Raw genomic sequence first — 18,658 nt, 5'->3', positions numbered from 1 at the left:
CATTAGACACAACGGACCGCTCATTCCTTCTTCTTGAAGTATTTTGTTCTCTTTTTCTCTGCCCTCATTGGATGTTCCTTCTCAGTTTCCTTCCCTGGGTCCTCCACCTCCTCTTGACCTCTAAATGGTGACGTGCCCCAGGGCTCAGTACTCAGGCCTCATATCTTATACATCTATCCTCTCTGCCAGGGCCTAGGTGAGCTCATTCAATCTCACGGCTTAAAATGTCATCCACACAGGCTTTCTCCAAAATTTCTATTTCTGGCCCCATTCTTTCCCCTGAACTCCAGACTTGCATATCTGCCTGCCTACTTGAACTTCTTTAGTGAGACATCTAATAGACTGTAAAACTTAACGTGATTGAAACAGAACTCTTCATTTTCCCCCACCTAAAATCTCCTCCTCCTCCGTCTCCACTTCGGGAAATGGCAGTTTCATTCAGTTGCTCAAGCCCAGAACCTTGAAGTCAACCTTGACTCCTCTTTCTCTCCCACCCCACATCCAATCCATCAGCAAATCCTACCGGCTCTACCTTCAACATATATCCAGAATCCAACCACTTGCCTCTGCTTCCACTGACAGCAACCTGATCCACGCCACCATCAACTCTCACCTGAAAGAGCCTCCCCACTGCTCTCCTGTGTCCTCTCCCAACCCCTACCAGTCACGCTCTAAAGAGGAGCCCAGTGAACCTTCTGAGAAAAACTAAGTCATGTTACTCCTCTGCCCTCCACTATCCAAAGATGTCCCAGTTAATTTTAAATGAAGTCCAAGTGCTCACCATGGTCCACAAGGCCCTGCAAGCTCCCTTTCCAGTTTCATTTCCTACCCCCTTCGTCACAGCACTTTGGTTACACAGGCCTCCTTGCTGTCTTCAGCAGGTTATTAAACTGAACGTATACTACCTAAAAATGTAAGATATAAAGAGAAAATTTGTAACATCAATAACACAGAGTGTGTGTAGGGGGTTGTGGAGCTGCAAAGGAGTTTTTGTGTTTAACAGGTACAGAGTTTCGGTTTCACAAGACGAAAAGAGTTCTGGACGTGGATGGTGGTGATGGCTGCACAACAGTGTGAATGTACTTAATGATAGGCTCTATTTCGTACAGATCTCCAGAACTTAATGTGAATGTACTTAATGTCACTAAACTGTACATTTAAAAATAGTCAAACTGGGGCTTCCCTGGTGGCGCAGTGGTTGAGAGTCCGCCTGCCGATGCAGGGGATGCGGGTTCGCGCCCCGGTCCGGGAAGATCCCACATGCCGTGGAGCGCCTAGGCCTGTGAGCCATGGCCGCTGAGCCTGCACCTCCGGAGCCTGTGCTCGGCAACGGGAGAGGCCACAACAGTGAGAGGCCCACGTACCGCAAAAAAAAAAAAAAAAATTAGTCAAACTGGTAAATTCTATGTTATGTGTATTTTACCAAAATAATAATGAAAAGAAAAAGATAATTAATATATGTATACATGTATAACAAGTCTGAAAGGATAGGAACAAAAGGGGAATAATAATTATCTTTAGGGTTACATATGATTACATATGATTTTCTTATTGCAGGAAAAGTATTTATGTATTACTTATGTGTGATTTTTATATATTACATATGTAACAAAATACATAAAGAGCTGTGTATAAAACTTATACCTAGTGTGGTGATAATATTTAACTACATACAAACTCTGGAAATAAATACGTGTCACTAGCTATGGGCCCCAAACTTCCTATTGAGTGTCATCAATTTCAACGGACTCATCTCCACAGGAACCAGACAAGAGGCCTTTAATCTAAATACAGGAGCCCTCAGGTTTTCAAACGCAGACTCAGGTGAAAACGTGGATGCTACCTGACACAGGCCAATCATGCTACAGATGAACGAGCTGTTGCAAAAACTCTGAATATCTCTACCATGTGTCATTTGATAATGTGGCATCTTTTGACACAGACCAAGCTACAGAGCTGCCTATCGTGTATAATTAAGGGTTTCGGGTGTACTAAGGTTTTCTCCTGCCAAATGCCATTCATCTATGCTTGAGTCTTCCAACAAATAGAACCGAAATACAATTTGAAAAGCAAACTCACTGTGCGAATTATTTTGTCCTGCTGTTTTAAGTCACTGCACGGTTCAGAGGAGTAGAGAAATTATTCTGGAACACCTAAACCACAAAGCACAATCCCATCATTTGGGGAGAGGATGCCGAGACCCAGGAGAGTAAAGTGACTGTTCTAGAGCTGCCCTCCTAGCGTGTGGAATAGCTGGGGCTGGACTCCAGAAATCCTCATACCTTAGTCCCGTGCTTCTTCTCAAAAGTTGGAATGTTATCTTTGGAAAAGGAGAGTAACAACGGCCTGAATGTGGTTACGACTAGAAACAGCTTTATTTCTCTCCAACCTTTGTCTTCAAACAGACTCTATAGCTTTCTGGTTACACTTTCGAGAACCACCTCATTTCAGCCATTAAGACTAATTTTCAGGTGTTTCAAAAAAAAAAAACTCATCTGGTCTAAATCAAGTTTTCAATCTCACATCCAGCTCAAAGCTCTTCCCCTGATCGTGGCTCAGACTGTCTGTGATCATGGCTCACAGCTTGAGGTCTTGTGATGGGGAAGGGGGTGAAATCTGCTTTCTCTCCTCCTCCCCTTCTTCCACGGCTCTGGTTTCCCAGGATCACTGGTGGGCCTGGGGTGGGGGAGTTGTCAAGGATTGAAGTCAAGGGACTAAAGTCTCTGCACTTGACTGTTTCTAGATCTCCCTCGGCTGACAGCATTCTCTGGGCTGGTGTCCAAATGCCGAATGTGCCGTGGGAGGCAGCTACGGCTTCTGAAAAGGCCTTATGGGAACCTCCAAAGGATCTGAGTCAGGGGCACCAAACTGCTGGTGCTCTGGGAGCCCTCTCCCTTGGCTGGGAGGAATCAAGGCTCTCCCCGCTCTCCCACCCCCCACCATTGCACTGTCCCTCACACTCTGCCCAGGGAATCAACTCTCCTTGAATGTCTAGTCTTTTCTTCACACAGGCTATATACGTGGGTGATGGCAGCCAGAAAAGTTCAACCACCTTTACATAAATCGAGCGGTTGCGCCTAGCTGTTCCTCTTTACAAGGTGGGGATACGTACCACCTAGTATCTTCATAAAATAAATCCCAGTCAGTATTCTCTTAGAAGAGTCCTAAGTGTTGTTTGCAAGGTGGGAGGGTAGTTCTTACTTTTGGAAAGGAAGACATTACACAGAGAGGAAGGAGCCGCCGGGAAGGTCCTGGGGAGAGAAAGGGAACTGCCCACGGACTGCTGGGAAAAGGAGGGGCTGCCTCCCAGGACAAATCCCCTCACCTTAGGGAATGTCAAGGACTCTGAGGGGAAGACTCTGAGGGGAGCTGCCTCCCTGGAACCAACCAGATGGGGTGCACGAGGATAAGACAAAACCCCGCCTCTGCCCTTCACCCACTCAGTGGTACAGCCTGAGCCCTTTCCTCCTTCTGGGCTCCAGGGTCCCCATCTATAAAATAGGGGGATGGTGAATATTTGTGGCTACAAAGCATTGGAGTACCCTCTCGTTTTGGAGGAATTCCAAGATGGGATGCAGGCAGACTCCCTCCTGGTCCATCACGGAAGCCCAAGAGGAGGCCATATAGTCTCATTCCCTACCCCTCCCATATACTACAGCATGGAAATGTGACCCAGGCTCAGCTGAGGACTTTGAATCCTTAAGAATGCAAAAGTCTAGCTGTGGTGGAATGAGAAGTCCAGGGGTATGGCATGAATGCTGACTGGAAGTGACCAGCCTAGAAGAGTACAGGAGTGCCCAGTGCCCCCGGGCTGTGCCTGGCCACCTTGCTTATTTGCTGAGGCTGGCTCTCTAGTCCCCTATGATTCTGCAGAAATGCCATGTTCTTCTGTGATAGTTATTTCAACTTGACTCACAAGCCCCATTCAACCTCTTTCTCCCTTGTTTCCCTCTACCCTAGAAGCTAGAAAGCAAAATACTTGAATCCCCAGATGCCTTTGCATTAAGAAGTGGTCATGTGATACAGTTCTGATTATTAAAATAAAGGAATAAGTCCCTTCCCCCAAATGAAGGCAAAACCTGGAGAGGAGAAAGCTTTTGCACTGGAGAGGAGAAAGCTTTTGCACTTCACATTTGTCCCTCTCCTTCCTCCTGCCTGGAATACAGATGAAATGCCTGGAGGTGAAGCAGCTGCTCATGACCATGAGGAACAAAATGCTAACTAGAACCCTAGCCTCTGATGATATCTCTGAGCATCAAGGCAAGCCTGGACCACCACCTTTAGACTTCTTACACAATAAAAATAAGTCATTTACCTATTCAAGCCACTGTTTTTCAGACCTTCTGTTACTTTCAGATAAGCATATTCCTTCATGATATATCTTCAACAAATAAAAGTTGAGAATGGTTGTATTTACATTTATAAAATATTTTGTAGTTCATCAACTGTTCTGTTGTTTACCACCAGGAACTCCAAGTGGTACCACAAGCTCTCTTCCAGCTCTGATATTCTGTCCTTATAAGAGGGACATTTCTCTTACTAGGCAAACTCACATCACCCACAACTTTTACAACTCAACAAAAAAGAGCAGTTGTCTTGCTCTCAGCTGTTCTTTGAGATGGTACACCACTGAACCAGGTGCCCTACCTCCTTCTGCCTTCTCCGTCCTCTGATTCATTCCCTAAAGCTAAGGGCCAACCCCCCTACCTGAGACCTCCTAGCCTAATACTACCTCACAGAACTTCCAACTTGACTAGAGGTCAACTTACAATTTTCAGAGCCAAATAGATTCCTGCTATCCAGGCACAATCTGAGTTGAGTATGATATTTATATTAGTAAAATATTTTGTAGTTCAGAAACTTAAACTGCCTTTTTTTTTACCATCTCACTGATCCTCACAACAATGCTGAGATAAACAGGGCAAGTATAAAGACTGTGATGAGCCACGGGTTCTAGAGATAATGAATAAAAGTGCTACATGACCCAAGGCAGTGGGGAAAGGGGAACAGACATTGGACTAGGAGTCAGGAAACCTAGGTTTTGTGTTCCAGTTCTACCATTAACTAGTAGCTTGACCGTGGGAAAGTCGTTTACCTCTCTGGGTCCAGTTTCCTCATCTGTACAATGAGGATGCTGGATGTATTAGTCAGCTCGGGCTGCCATAACAAAATACCATAGACTGCATGGCTTAAACAACAGAAACTTATTTCCTCAGAGTTCTGGAGACTGAAAAGTCCAAGATCAGGGTGCCAGTATGGTCTGGTTCTGGTGAGAGCTCTCTTCCTGGCTTGCAGACAGCTACCTCCTAAAGATCCTATCTCCACATACAATAACACTGGGGGTTAGGGTTTCAACATATGCATTTTGGGGGTCCCCATCCAGTCCACAGCACTGGAGTTCCTTCCACCTATTAGCACAAGTCTGGAACATTGAAGATGATCACAATTACCTGTGGAATCAGTAATTCCACCTGACCTTCTTGATTCAAGAAACTGCACAAGGCTTATTTCTCTACTCTCGGGTAGTGAGCATCTTGGGGTCTTCTGTGTATGTTTTTCCTTTTCAAAGGCAATTAATATACCAAATGTCATCTCTGACCAAAGCAGGTCTCTCCTAAGGCTGGAGCCTTAACGTTTTTCAGAAAGCTGTATGTTTAACTATTACTTTCAGTTTTGGGGTATGGCATGCAAATTAGCTACTGCATTTAGAAAGAACACAATGGTGACTGTCAGTTGGAGGTGGGTTTCAAATCACAAGTATACAGTTAAATTTTCTAATAGCCATGGAGATCGCTGATCAACTGTTGCCCTTCACCAAAGCCCAAAGTGCCTTGTCATTCCTACTTCGCCCCTGAAGTGCCTGAAAGTGCTGTTTTCAAGCAGGTTTGTGGTCAGAAGCAGACTCTGGTGAAGAGAGCCAGCCTACCTTAGGTCAAATATAATTTTCTCCATTGGTAATCAACCAAGATTTCACTAGAAATATTAATGATTTTTGGTTTAATATACTTACTGTCAAAGGCCTAAAAGTATGTGGGGCACTTAAATACAATTCCAACAAAAACACTCCAAGGATGATTGAAACAGTCCTAGAATGTGCTCTTGTGTTCAGACCTGAATGGTCTCAATTTCTGTAACTGCTTCATTTGTTTACTTCTTCTTATTTATGATAGACTCTAGAACTGCTTATTAACACTAAATTTTCTCTGTGTTAGTAATTTCAAACCCAAATTTACCTTTCATAGCTATTAAAATCTTTATCTTCAATTGCCCCCGACTGTCTAAACTCTGGTATTCTACAAAACGGTAAGATGCTGAGTTTTCCTGATTGATTCTATAGAGCAACGGTTCTCAAATGGGAGATGCCAAATGTTCCCAGGGGGCATCTGGCAATGTGTAGAGACGTTTTTGGTTATCACAACTGGGGGAGGGTGGCAGTGCAACTGGCATCTAATAGGTAGAGGCCAGGGATACTGCTAAACACCCTACAGTGCACAGGACAGCTCCCCCCAACAAGGAATTATCCGGTCCCCAAAGTGCTGAGGTTTAAAAACCCTGCTATAGAATCTCAAGATGCAAACAACATGGTCCTTAAGGCTTCCAGGGGAGCACAAATTCTATTGGTTTTATTGGTAGCCCAACTCTGTGACTGTACACGACCTCAGAGACACAGCAGAAACTGATGGAATATTTGCCATGCCAACGAAGAACGAAGAACGTCAGGAATGGGATTAATTTTTTTTTTTTTAAGTAGGTAGCCCTTCCTTTGATCTTCATTCAACCTCAATGTCCTCTTCACCTGGGTAGTAAGGGGAAAGAAAACAGGACTAGAGCACTGGCTCAGGAGCAGGCCTGTGACAAGGTCTGAAGATTTTCCACTTATACCCTCAGGGCTCACTTTACTTGGGAGCGATGGTGTGAGGACAGAAAAAAGCTCCACACACTATAAAATCCTAACAGCTTCATGGGTTGGTAGGATTTCAAACTCCTTTTAAAAAGCATTAAATTACTCCCTGTGATCCCATTATTTTAATGATTTCTGTATATCCCTCCTCATTCCAAAAACGTTGATGTGGTTAACTCGCCCTGTGGTGTTGACTCAATTTTCCCCTATAAAGCTTAACTGGGCTTTAGGACTGATCAATAGAAGTTTCAGTGTAGGAGGAAAAAGGATTTTGGAAGGACCAAGAAAACCTATAATGTTTTGGCAGTCCAAAGATATGAGTTAAATTCCTACTATGTGTAAAGTATAGTGCTAAATGTTGAGGCGTATATTTTTTTTTAAGTATAAATCACAGCTGGTGTCCTTAAGTAATTTATAATCTGCCTGAGAGGGATAGGCTTGGTGCCCAAGGGAGGATGTCTTTCATTACAAGGCGGTCTGTGCTCAGAGCCTCCAGGCAGGCACAGCCCTCAGCTCTCTTTCCCTCCTCTGGCCAGGGAAGGAGGGGCAGAGCAAAGGCTCGGAAGTGGGCACACACTGGAAAGGGTCAGGGGCAGGAAGCAAACTAATCAGGCGCTAAAGTTACGGTTTTATCTTGCAGCTACAAGAGTCTCCAAAGGCATCCAAACAGGAAGTTATAATGATAAAAGGTGACACTGACTGAGTGCTTACTGTTTTCTAGGCACACTCATTTCATCCTCTTCCTGACAGCCTTATGACATAGCCACTCTTCTTCTTCCCATTTTACTGAGGAGGAAACTGAGGCACAGGGTTGTAAATCACTCCTGCAAAGTCACATAGTTAGCAAGGGCTAGAGCCAGGATTCACCCCTTGGGCAGAGCCCACACTCTTAACTGCTTCTCCAGACTGCCTGTTGACAGAACAGGAAGGATAAGAGCTGAGGAAAGACCAGACACATTAGGAAGAAGCTGCCAGCATTTCAAGGAGTGGAGTCAATGGGGTCAGATGTTGCTGAGCCATCAGGAACGAAATCTGAGAAAGGGCCACTGGATTTGTGATTAGGCAATCAGGCGTGACCTTTAAGAGTTATGTTTCGTAGAAGGGTGGGTACCGGGGTTCCTGGCAGGACATGAAGTGGGGAGTGATAGAGTCCTGGGTAGAAACTGATAATGGAAGGACAGGGAGAGATGGGAGAGAATTTTCCAGGCTTCTCTTTTGAGACTATGCCCTCCCAAACAATGGAACATTTTCTTTATTTGAGGGATTACAAATATAATTCACCTTGTTCTTTTGTTTTGAAGGGCAAAACTAACAAATTTTAGTAGCCATGGTTAAACGAGAATTAGCAAGTGTCACAGAAATTTTTTTTAAAAACACTGCGTTAAACTCAGGTAAAACCAAAGATCTAACTGTTTGAAGGGAAATCGTTATGGGAGAAAGGTACTTGACCATACTATACATGGCATTGGCTGGACATGATGGCAGTTCTGAAACTGGGGTGGGAGACTGAGAGAATCACGGATGAAATAACTTGCTTCGGACTTGTTTCGAACCAAGAGTAGCAGAAAGCATTGCATGCCTTATGGCTTGAGAATGAAATCCAGAGAAGAGCTGCCTGACTGCAGTCTGGACTTCCAAATACCTGGGCTGCAAAAGGCAGAAATACTTATTAAAATTCTTTGTTTTAATGAGCTGTGGGAACTGAGTTATCAGCCCCTGTCCTAGCTACTGAGTAGTTTCCATTACAAATCAAAAGCAGTTTTAGGGAGGCTGCATTTTCTTGGAGGGGAATTCTCTCCTGGCAGATAATTCCGACTGCCTAAGGCAGCAATTAAAGACACCGAAGAGGAGGAGGAGCAGGAGGAGGAGGAGGAGGAGGGGGAGGGGGAGGGGGCAGGGGAGGGGGGGGAGGGGGAGGAGGAGGTTGAGGGGAGGGGGAGGGGGAGGGGAGGAGGGGGAGGGGAGGAGGGGGAGGGAGGAGGGGGAGGGGAGGGGGGAAGGCACCAACAGGTATTTAAAGAAAAAAAAAGCAAGATGCTGATGCTGGTAGTGCAGTGATTAACCTGCCTGTGTGAAATGTCCACAGATTCCTTTTCCTTTCTAGTGACTCAGGCCATGGGAAAGTTGGTGGAATCTGGAGCACCATTCTTGGAAGTTTTCAAAATATTTTGCACTCCAAATAGAGGGGAACCCACACAGGTCTCCTCCCCAACCCAGGCCATCTCCGCATGTAGCTTTTGCTGCCTTGTTATACAGCCCAGCCCTCAGGAGACTTTCTTTCCATCTTTACGGGGCTGACTCTACCTGGGAGGTTCCTCTCTTCCTAACCTCGACTCAAGAGTAAGACAACATCTCTCCCAATTCTTCTCTACTTTCCTTGCTGTTCCCCCTGCCCCCAAACACATATAAAGCCTTTGCATTTGAGAGGTTTCACTGCTCACTACCAGAACTGTAAGGGCTACAAAAAACAAAAAGTGTGGGAGGCTGGAAATACTCAAGGATGCCACCATGACCTGTCAGTTCTTTTCCACAGCACCAGGGTTAGGGGAGTGAACAAAATAGACAAAATCCCTGTACTCTGGAGTGTTCATTCTCTGTGGGAGATTTATATAGTATATTTAGAAGGGCTATGAATAAAAGCAAAGCAGGGAGGAGGAACAGGAATGCCTGTGGGAGGGCGTGTAGTTTTAAAGGAGTGGTGAGACTTTGAGCAAAGCCAGAAAGAGGTGAGGGCGCAAACCATGCAAGAATCTGCGGGAAGGGCAGTCCAGGAGACGGAAGCACTAGTGCTAAGGCCCTAAGGCGGGAGAACAGTAAGGAGGCCTGTGTGGATGGGCAGAGGCAGAGGAGGATGGGAGGCCAGAGAACGACGGGACACAGCACTCTCCCTCCTGCAATCAGAGTGAAAAGAAGGAGAAGGCCCAGATTTTGAGCCACACTGACCTGGGTCTGAATCTCAGCTCTGCTCCTTATGTCATGGACCTTGGGCTCTTCTCTCCTAATCTAGAAACAGCTGACCACAAAGGGTCATTGCAAAGGGTTAAAGGAGATATGGAATGTGAAACTACCTATCCCAGGACACAGCTGATGCCAGGTTCCTACCCAGCACACATTACTTCCCTTCCTCTACCCCTGGTTACAGGGCTCCTCTCATCTAGTTCCCATTGTGGCTGTGTCTGAAAGTATGCCATTCAAGGGCCTTCTAGAGGTCCAAAGTCTACTACCAAGTGCAAGAAGAGAAACTGCAAAATAGTGTGCATCTATGTATAGTATTGTTGGCAAACAGTAACATTTTAGTATCCACATTCAAAAATCCAGAGAAATCTATACCAAACTATTAATGGTGGTCTCACTAAAGTATAAGAATATCAAAGATTCTAACCATGGACCTCTACCTTCTCTATTTATGTAATGATCAAACATTTTATAATGAATACATATTTGCAAGCAGAAATCACAATATAGACTAGTGTTGGTACAGGAGAAGTGATTTCCTGACTCTTTCCTACAAGTAGCCTCCATCCTACCTTGCACCCAAGGCCCACTGGTGTGAGCTCACTTTAGGACCTCTTAAATCTTCCATATGGGGAAAATGAGCGCATGTAAGTCCAGCAGGAGGTCTAGGGTTCTCTATAGGAGAAGGTCCTATGGTGGGTGTGCCTGGCCAGCATTTGTGAACTCTGACTGGTTCAGTTTGGAAAGGGGATGGCTTAACTTGCAGGTTGTGAACTGCTTTCTAAATAAAATTAAAACGCTTGCTATAGCTTCCATCAAGGAGAGAAAAAGAAGACTGGTGAAAATCAAGTATTTCAGAGTAAGCTGTGAACTACTGTGATTCAAGATTGTTGACATTGAAAAAAAAATCTCATTTTAGAGACTACTGAGTTAAGAAATACTGTTAAGAAAACAAGACATTTCACAACTAAGTAGCCTACAAGGTCAGTCAAGGAAAGTCAAATACGCCAGTTCCCAGTATCTTACTCAACAATGCATTAAAATGTGCATTACAATCAGTCACTGCAATGCATGCTAGTTATATAGCTTGGAAAAATTTTAGTTGCTTCCCCACTTCCAAAAATAAGAAAAAAAAACCCTTGATGAGGGGAATAAAAAAAAATAATGCTTAAGCATCCATAGTTGTTCATATGGCTTTTCCCAGTGTAAACATATGTTTCAAGAAAACAAACATGTAGTCAGAAACATTTTAACATTCCTCAAATTGACCATTGCACCAAAAAAGGGTGCTCAGGTCTGCAGTAAATAAAATCCTGCTTGAACAGAAGAAAGTAGACTTCTTAGATGCTTTTTAATCATGAGACTTCTGACTGAAGAAGATAATGGTGCTCCCCATAGGAAAACCAATTTGCTCCCCAGAATCAAGCAGCACCTCTCTTTGCTTTCTGCTTTTTTTCCAGTAACATCAGGACTCATCTTGAGTTTATCTGATCATAGACTGGAAAACCCCAGGGCAGAAAGACTCCATCTCAGCATTTCCACAAGCACTGGGGCTGAGCTCTTCCAAAACCGAGTGATTTCCATGAGGCAAAACGGCTATAACAAATTACTTTACTATCAACAGAATAGAGTATAATGAAAAAAGTAACATCATGGTGTCCTAAAACCAGTCAAGAAAGAAAACAGACCTTATAGAATTTACAAGAGTCTTTTATTTCTGACCTAATATTATTCCTCAATTTATCATTAAAGCTGTAATTTCCATGGGATATAATTTTCAAATAACCCCTTCTACTTAGCTGTACTTTTCTCACCACCATCTCAAATACGTGACCTGAGCATAAAACTTTGTAGCCCCCCCGAGTGAATTTCCCATTGATGCAACTACAGTGATTTCTAAGTCTGTGAGAACTGTTAGGAATATGCAGCACAATCCAATCCCTGCATTATAATAATGCATTTACAAAAAAAGATTAAATTTATATCCACTGTTGACTGTACAAATTCCAAAACTTTCAAATGAAGAGCTGCTACAATCACAGAGACTGGATTATGGTTCACGACTTGTACGGATTCCTTCACCTGGTTAAGGCACTCACACACAAGCATGACAGACAATGTTGTTCTAATGACTGGCAGCGAGACCAGAAGATAGTGTGCAGGGCGGCAAGAAGATTGGAGGAGGATGTGATAATGAAAAACGTAATTCATTCTACCTGATGCATATACATTTTACAGATTTAAATCTGAAGGGAAACAACTTTTTGAACTTAATTGCTTGTTTGGGAGAGCTGAATGGAAACATCTTGAACCCCATGTTTATAGGCTCAGTGCCACCTTAAAAAATTCCACACAAACCCATTCTGAAACAACAGTTTCTCGTACTGGAGAGCCACAAAGGTTGATGTGAAATCTATGAAATGGAAAATCAGATCCAAGCTTGTGTGCTCATGCATAAGCTTTGATCTTAATGAAAATGTAGATGAAACAGCAACACCAGGGTTAAAGGCTACTCTCATCCCCCCCCTGACCCCCCCCAGCAATCAGATGCACTAGAGTTTGCATCCTTATCCTGTCCCTGGCTGTGTGACCTTGGGCAAGTTAGCTAACCTTTCTAAGTCTTAGTCTCTTTATCTTCAACATGGAGATAACAGGTTTGTTATGAGGATGAAATGAGATATGTACCAATAGCTTGTAGCTCAGTACCTGGCACATATGAGCATTTAAGAAATGTGTTCTCATGATTAGATGTGGCACTCTGACTACTATATATTTTAGAAGAAATTACAGTCCTGCTGCCATACCCCAACATCTTGTGGTAACCATTTTCATTCTATATTTCTAGCTTTTACTATTTTTTTCACCACAGTATTTCAGGGGGGAAAAAAAAGAAAGGTAATCAGTTACATACATCCCACTTTTTGAACTGTTTCTTGAAGCAAGGTGAACAGCTGGGGAAATAGGCAACATCTACACTGAAGAGAAATTTACTCTTTAGGATATGATGTTATATGTGTATGGAATATAAATAAATCATGTAATTTCAATCTATAACCTATGGGGCATCAAATCATAGGTAGGTTTTATTTTAAAAGAGACAAAAGCCAAGCAGTATTAAAGAATATGGAAGGAATCAATATGGGCCTATTGCTATCTCAGTATTAGTGACTGAAACAGGGATTGGTGGGCTAGATTACGGGGGATTTCATGGGGTCTAACTTCCAACAGGTGGCAAGCTTTAGTCATCTTCAGATGCAAAACCTTAATGAGTTTGAGTATGCAAGTCTCAGGGATTCTGTTCAAGGCCTCCTCTCGGCAATCAAGGGATACAATTTTCTGGTTTTAAGCCACCCTGGCAAGTTAGCAAGCAGGGAACTGTCCGCCGTAGCTTGCACCTGTCCCTAGAACGGGGTTTTGGCCTGACGGTGAAAACCCACCATCCTTTCCTATCAGTCCATCCTGCCGCTGTGGCGCCTCCAGACAAATGGGGGAAGCCCACTAGGAAGTGGTCACGACCAACAAAGCTACAAATCCCCAGGGTGTGGGATTTCCACCTCAATACCACGCCTGAAAACCTAAAATAGGCACCCGCTTGTTATACTGCAATGGGATTCCCCCCCAGCAGCAATCCCCAACCCCCAGCTTGCATGTTTTATTAATAAATGCAAGATGGCACACAGAGGCAAAGAATGGGAGGTAAGGCATCTGCAGCTGGACCCGAACCAGGGCAGTTTGCAAAAATAAATAAGAAGCATGTGACAAGAAGCAGATCCCCAGGCTGGAGCTGAAGCCCTAGGCTGCCCCAGGCACCCTCGCCTTGCTACAGCGACCAGAGGGGATGAAGGTCAGTGGTAAGATCCCAGCCCTCCCGGACACGTACCCTGCAAACCCTGACCGGCCCCCACCCCAGCCCCGGGCACAGGACCCGGGAAGAGTGGCAGGGGAAGCCCCGGCCACGGCCGGCTGCGGGGACACATACCTGCTGCCCGGGCTGTGGATTCGCTCGGCTCTGCAGCGGCGCCGGCCACGGCTCGCGCTCCCGGGGCTCCCCTCTCCGCCCCCCCGCCCCCTCGCCCCCTCGCGGCCCGCCGCTGCCTCCGCTGCCTCCGCTCCTCCGCCCACCGCGATCGGGGGCGCGCGCGGCCACGCGCCGGCGGCTCGCCCGGGCCCGCGCCTGCGCCCTCGCCTCCCGCCGTCGGCGCGCGCGCCCCGGAGGCTGCGGAGCGGCCGCGCGGCTGTCTAGGAAACGGCGGCCTCTGCGGGCCGGGCAGTCGGCGGGAACTGGGCAGGGGGATGGGGGCTGGGGACTCGGCCGGCGCCAGGGCCTGAACGGAGCGCGCCGGTTTCGTGGCGTGGGTGAGGGGGTCGCGGGGCCGGGGGAGGGGGGTGCTGTGCGTGCGCTTGTGGAGAGAGGAGGGGGTCGCGGAGAGAAGGTCTGAGGTGGAGGCCGGCGGGGCCGGGAAGCAACAAGTGCGGAGGCCGAGGGGGCCCCACCCGGGGAATTTCGTGCAGCCGAGAATAGAAACCTCCTCTGGCTTTGGTGCAGCGCTTTGCGGTTTCCAAAGCTCTTTGCTAGTTGTTGGGCACATCCACACACGGCACCCCGTGAGGGAGCAAACGGCGGGCATTCACTGCCCTCTGAGGTTTGAGGCACGGAGAGGAAAACACCTCTTTGTGGCCGAGATCGAACCAGAATCAGAGACCCTTGACCCTTAGGCTGCTGTCTGGGAGAAAATTACCTGTCAGGACCTTCATTTGATGGTTTTAGCTCAGGACCCTTATAGGACAGTGTTACTTCAGCCTATTTTTTTTCTTTCCATTATCGTTCTCTTAAGAAAAGCCTTTTTAAACGTTTTGTTCACCAGTCCCTTCCTCCCCACCCGCCATGAAATTATAATACCATTCATATCCTGAATAGCTGTTTATGTACCATACGTGTATCTGTGCTTTATACATGAAAAGAGTAAGATTTCGCCCCTTGGAGATAACATCAACCCCGTGGAGAATGAATGCTTGCTTTAGGACCGTGGCTCTTGGTTTTAGCGGGTGGAGCAAGTGGAGTAAGTGAGGGCTGTGGATGCACCCATAATACTCTCTGTAGGTTAAAGTCCTCCCATACAACTCTTTCTAATGTCTGCAGGTGCTGCTGTGAGCAGTGGAATACAATCACTTAAGCAGCTTCTGGATTCGGAATAGGTTTTGTTACTCGTCTCAATTCAGGCTAAACTAGCCATTTTCCAGTAGGGTCCTGACATTTTTGCTAAGATACTTGAAAAGATTGGAAACCCTCTTTTCTAGAACGCTAAGTTCCAGGATGGGCTCTAGCTCCGCAGACAGCCTTGATTTCCGGTTCTCACACCTCTTCTCGAGTGGGTTTTTTGTTTTGTTTTGTTTTGTTTGTTTGTTTTTTGGTTAGGCCTATTTGGTCTCCCAGGAATGTCTTAGTCATTCTTGCCTCTTCCTCCTCCCACCTCAGCTTTTCTAGCTAGAAGATGGAAATCAAAACCCAGGTCACAGAATTGCCACAGGGGCTTGGATCATACTTTTCTTAGACACAGGAATTTCTAGGTAGGGAATGAGTGTCGAATTTTGGCAAGTTGGGAAGTAAGTAAAATTCCTTCTTCAAGTCCTCCCTTATTTTTCAATGTTTCTTAACCCAACTGTAATGGAATTTCAGAGGAACACAAAGCCCTTGGAGGTGATATTTGTAGAAGCTACCTGGGTTGCCAGAGGATTTTTTTCTACATTTAATGTGGACTGGAAAAGAGAAAGTGGGGATGAGTCAAGAAAACTTGGGAGGGTGGATGGGATTGCTGGGTGGGTATAGTTTTCTGACAGGTGGTGGCAACATTTCAACTACACTTTTAAGAAGTGTTAAAAAAAAAACCTCGGCATAGCTTGTTAAAGTTGTTTTCCACCCCATTCCCCCCCAACCCTCACACTTAGTAGAACTCTAAAGACTTGATTAAAACCATTGAAAAGCATCCAGTTACAATGCTAGTTAAAAGAGTAGGACAAGTATTTTGAAACCTGCAGACAGAAAAAGTGGAACACCACTTTGGTTTACCTGGAATCTTTGTAGTCTAATACCAGGTTTGGATTCAGGTGCAAGGCTACTTCAAGGGAAATTTTTTCCTACAACAGCTGTCAATGAAGACCCTCTAGAGAGAGAAAACTGGAAATTACATGCTACCATATTTTATCTGTGTCTTTTAAGTGTGCTGCTTTGGGGTTTTTGTTTGTTTGTTTTTGTTTTTTTTGTAATCTGAGTTCATGGAAAATGTAGGTACACCATTTTATGTGGTAGTGTGAAGTCAAAAAATCCCCAAACATGTGTAATTTATCAGCTCTATGCTGCTCCCTGGTGGTGTCGTACTTCACATCACCTATCCAAACTAAAATCTTCCACTTCTTTCATTCTTTAGGATGTTGGAAACCTAAATCAGAGTTGTAGACAAGATGGTATTCTGCTTTCTCCAAACTTCTCCTGCTCTATTTTCAAATACCCTAAGTCCTAATACCCAAAGGAGGATTAGCCCTTGAGACTGATCAATTTGGAGGAACTGTGAAGATCTCTGGCAGGCCTCTTTAGTTTATTCTTAAATGTGTCTGTAAGAATCTCTTGAGGATACTTGATTAAAATCAGATACTGGAGCCTCACCTCAAACCCATTAGAATCTAATTTACGGGAGTGTGGCCTGTTATTTTTATTTTTAACTGTCCCAGGTGATTCTTATCAATGGGAGAGGTTGGGGAATCCTAGAGCTATAAACGGAACGGGTTTGGCTTTAGTAGATTGTAGGTGACTAGTGAGTGGGATTTTGTGGGTGAAGGAGCCCCACAGCATAAAAGAAAATAGGACCTATACAGCGGGAGTAGAAGAAATTAACTGTAGGTTTAAGGCCTGTGTGTCACTTTCTTGCCAGATATATCTGCTTCTAATGTGGCTGTAATTGGCACGCTATCCCATACCAAAGTACCTTTTGAGGTAAGTCAGATTTTCTTTCAGTTAAAAAGACTGTCTTTTCAAGAGTACCAGAATCACATAACCAGAAAATTTGTGCATGTATGCAGCTGCAAGATTATGAGAAGGCAGACTGGAGATTATGTTGATCCTATGAATGAAAAAGATTGCTATTAGAGTTAAAATTTGTTCTCTTGAGGTAGCTGCTTGAAAAAGTAGAACATATGAATCTGATGCCACATGAGTTGTGAAATTTTAAAATATCAAGAGATTTTAAGTTGTTAATGTTTATGTAAATGTTAATATTTTAAAACCTCTTACGAATGTTGATTTGTGATGCACCCTCACTTATTTGGAACACAGGGAGAAAGCCAATTTAAGTTAATGAAAAGCTTGAAAAATGGAATATATGTGACTCTGATAATTATTTTAAAATTTAAGTATACATAATAACTGCTAACAAAATAGCTTTAAAAATTCTGCTGAGAGGGCTTTAATGAATAAATGTGATTGACTTGTAACTAGCAAAATTCATGTGCTTACATTCTATGTGGATAAAACAAAGCACAGTACCGTGCACTGAATAGGTCCTCAATTAACATTCTTTTTAAAAACGTTTTCTCATAAGTAGCTTAAATACGCTTAACGTAGCGAGCCCATGTTCAAGGATAGTACCTCACTGGCAGATTTCACCTTGAGCAGTGGCATGCCAGGCGTGGGGGCAATGAGAGCATCACTTGGGGTGTAGGCAACAAAAATTCTCATTGTCTGTAGGGAATTAAACTATAAAAAACCCACTAAAAGTCTGTCCAATTTTTATTACCAGCAATTTCTGTGTACCAGAAATTCAAAACAGTGTCAATGATAAAATATTTCTCCCTGAAAAATTTCTTATGAGTTTATGTTCTAAACAATTACTGTAGTTACTGTTAAGTTTTAGTAATGTATATGTAAGCTTCAAATTAGCACATTTTAATTATTGATCCTTTAATAAATATCATATTCTACATAGAAGTTAAATCAGAGAACTCCCAGTTATACAGTTGGCCTTCAATAAACATAGACTCAGCTCTACGGATATTTTTCCAAATAAATTCATAAAAACTCAGGGTAATTCAAGGCTTCAGGTGCAGTTCATGTCTGCAGCCCCTTTGGTCCATATCTTTGCATTTATATAGTAGATTCTTAAGCAGTGATTGCATAGCGACTATAAGGATGAAGAAACAGACTTGATGACTTCAGTGTTGTCATTCTGTATGACCACTTAGGGTTTTCATTTTGCATGTAACATTTGAGGGAAACAAAGTCTAATATTTTTGGCTTGTAAGTACAAATTTAGTTAATATGTGAAATTATTCTTCGGAATAATTGAATTTAAAAAACCTTTTACTTTGAAATTTGTTCTTTTTAAATTATTAATGTTTACTTCAAACCTGAAGAAGGAATCAATAGGAGGTGCAATGTTATTACTTAGTACTTCCACAAAACAATATGTAGGTTTAAGTTTTTCCTTTTTTCAGAAACATGAATTCCGTTGCATTTTTCCTTTTTTGTACTGTAATATTTATTTTATATTTGCATATAAGTGGAGTTGAGTAAAAGAATTTTCACTGTCTGTTTCTTTCCTGGCTATTATTATTTGTTTCATTTCACGATCATTACTAAAAATAATTTTGTCACGTAGAGGAGGGTGTGTTAGAAAAAAAAATGATCCTTTTGGGTGTCATATTCTGAGTATACCGCTGGGCTCAAGTGATCACAAAATAAATGGTATTCAAATTAAGTGAGCTTTATTATGTGTTTAATATCTGGAATTTTGCATGTACTTCATGAGGAAA

At 43.8% G+C, this 18,658-nt stretch overlaps 2 protein-coding genes across 10 annotated transcripts in view; one reads left to right on the top strand and one right to left on the bottom strand.

Moving 5' to 3' along the window:
• The window catches only part of TMEM266 (transmembrane protein 266), a 144,474-nt gene extending 130,558 nt beyond the window's left edge, over nt 1–13,916 (bottom strand). The window contains exons 1-2 of one of the 3 annotated variants that reach the window (XM_079912997.1): nt 13,836–13,857; nt 2,080–2,153 (exon numbers count right to left, since the gene is read on the bottom strand). The gene's annotated coding sequence lies outside the window, so the exon portion shown is untranslated. Of the gene's footprint in view, nt 1–2,079; nt 2,154–13,835 lie in introns of all 3 variants that reach the window. The other 2 variants (XM_079912993.1, XM_079912996.1) reach the window with 2 other exon arrangements.
• Nucleotides 13,917–14,113: 197 nt separating this feature from the next.
• NRG4 (neuregulin 4) overlaps nt 14,114–18,658 on the top strand; it is a 127,504-nt gene continuing 122,959 nt past the window's right edge. For 3 of the 7 annotated variants that reach the window (XM_079913011.1, XM_079913006.1, XM_079913010.1), the window contains exons 1-2: nt 14,118–14,212; nt 16,783–16,844. The gene's annotated coding sequence lies outside the window, so the exon portion shown is untranslated. Of the gene's footprint in view, nt 14,213–15,998; nt 16,845–18,658 lie in introns of those variants that run through there. The other 4 variants (XM_079913012.1, XM_079913009.1, XM_079913008.1 and 1 more) reach the window with 3 other exon arrangements.

The sequence above is a fragment of the Stenella coeruleoalba genome (genome assembly GCF_951394435.1).
Source record: "Stenella coeruleoalba genome assembly, chromosome: 2".
Taxonomy (NCBI): Eukaryota; Metazoa; Chordata; class Mammalia; order Artiodactyla; family Delphinidae; genus Stenella; species Stenella coeruleoalba.
The sequence above is the reverse complement of the archived record's forward strand: the minus strand, read 5'-3'. Positions and strand labels throughout refer to the sequence as shown.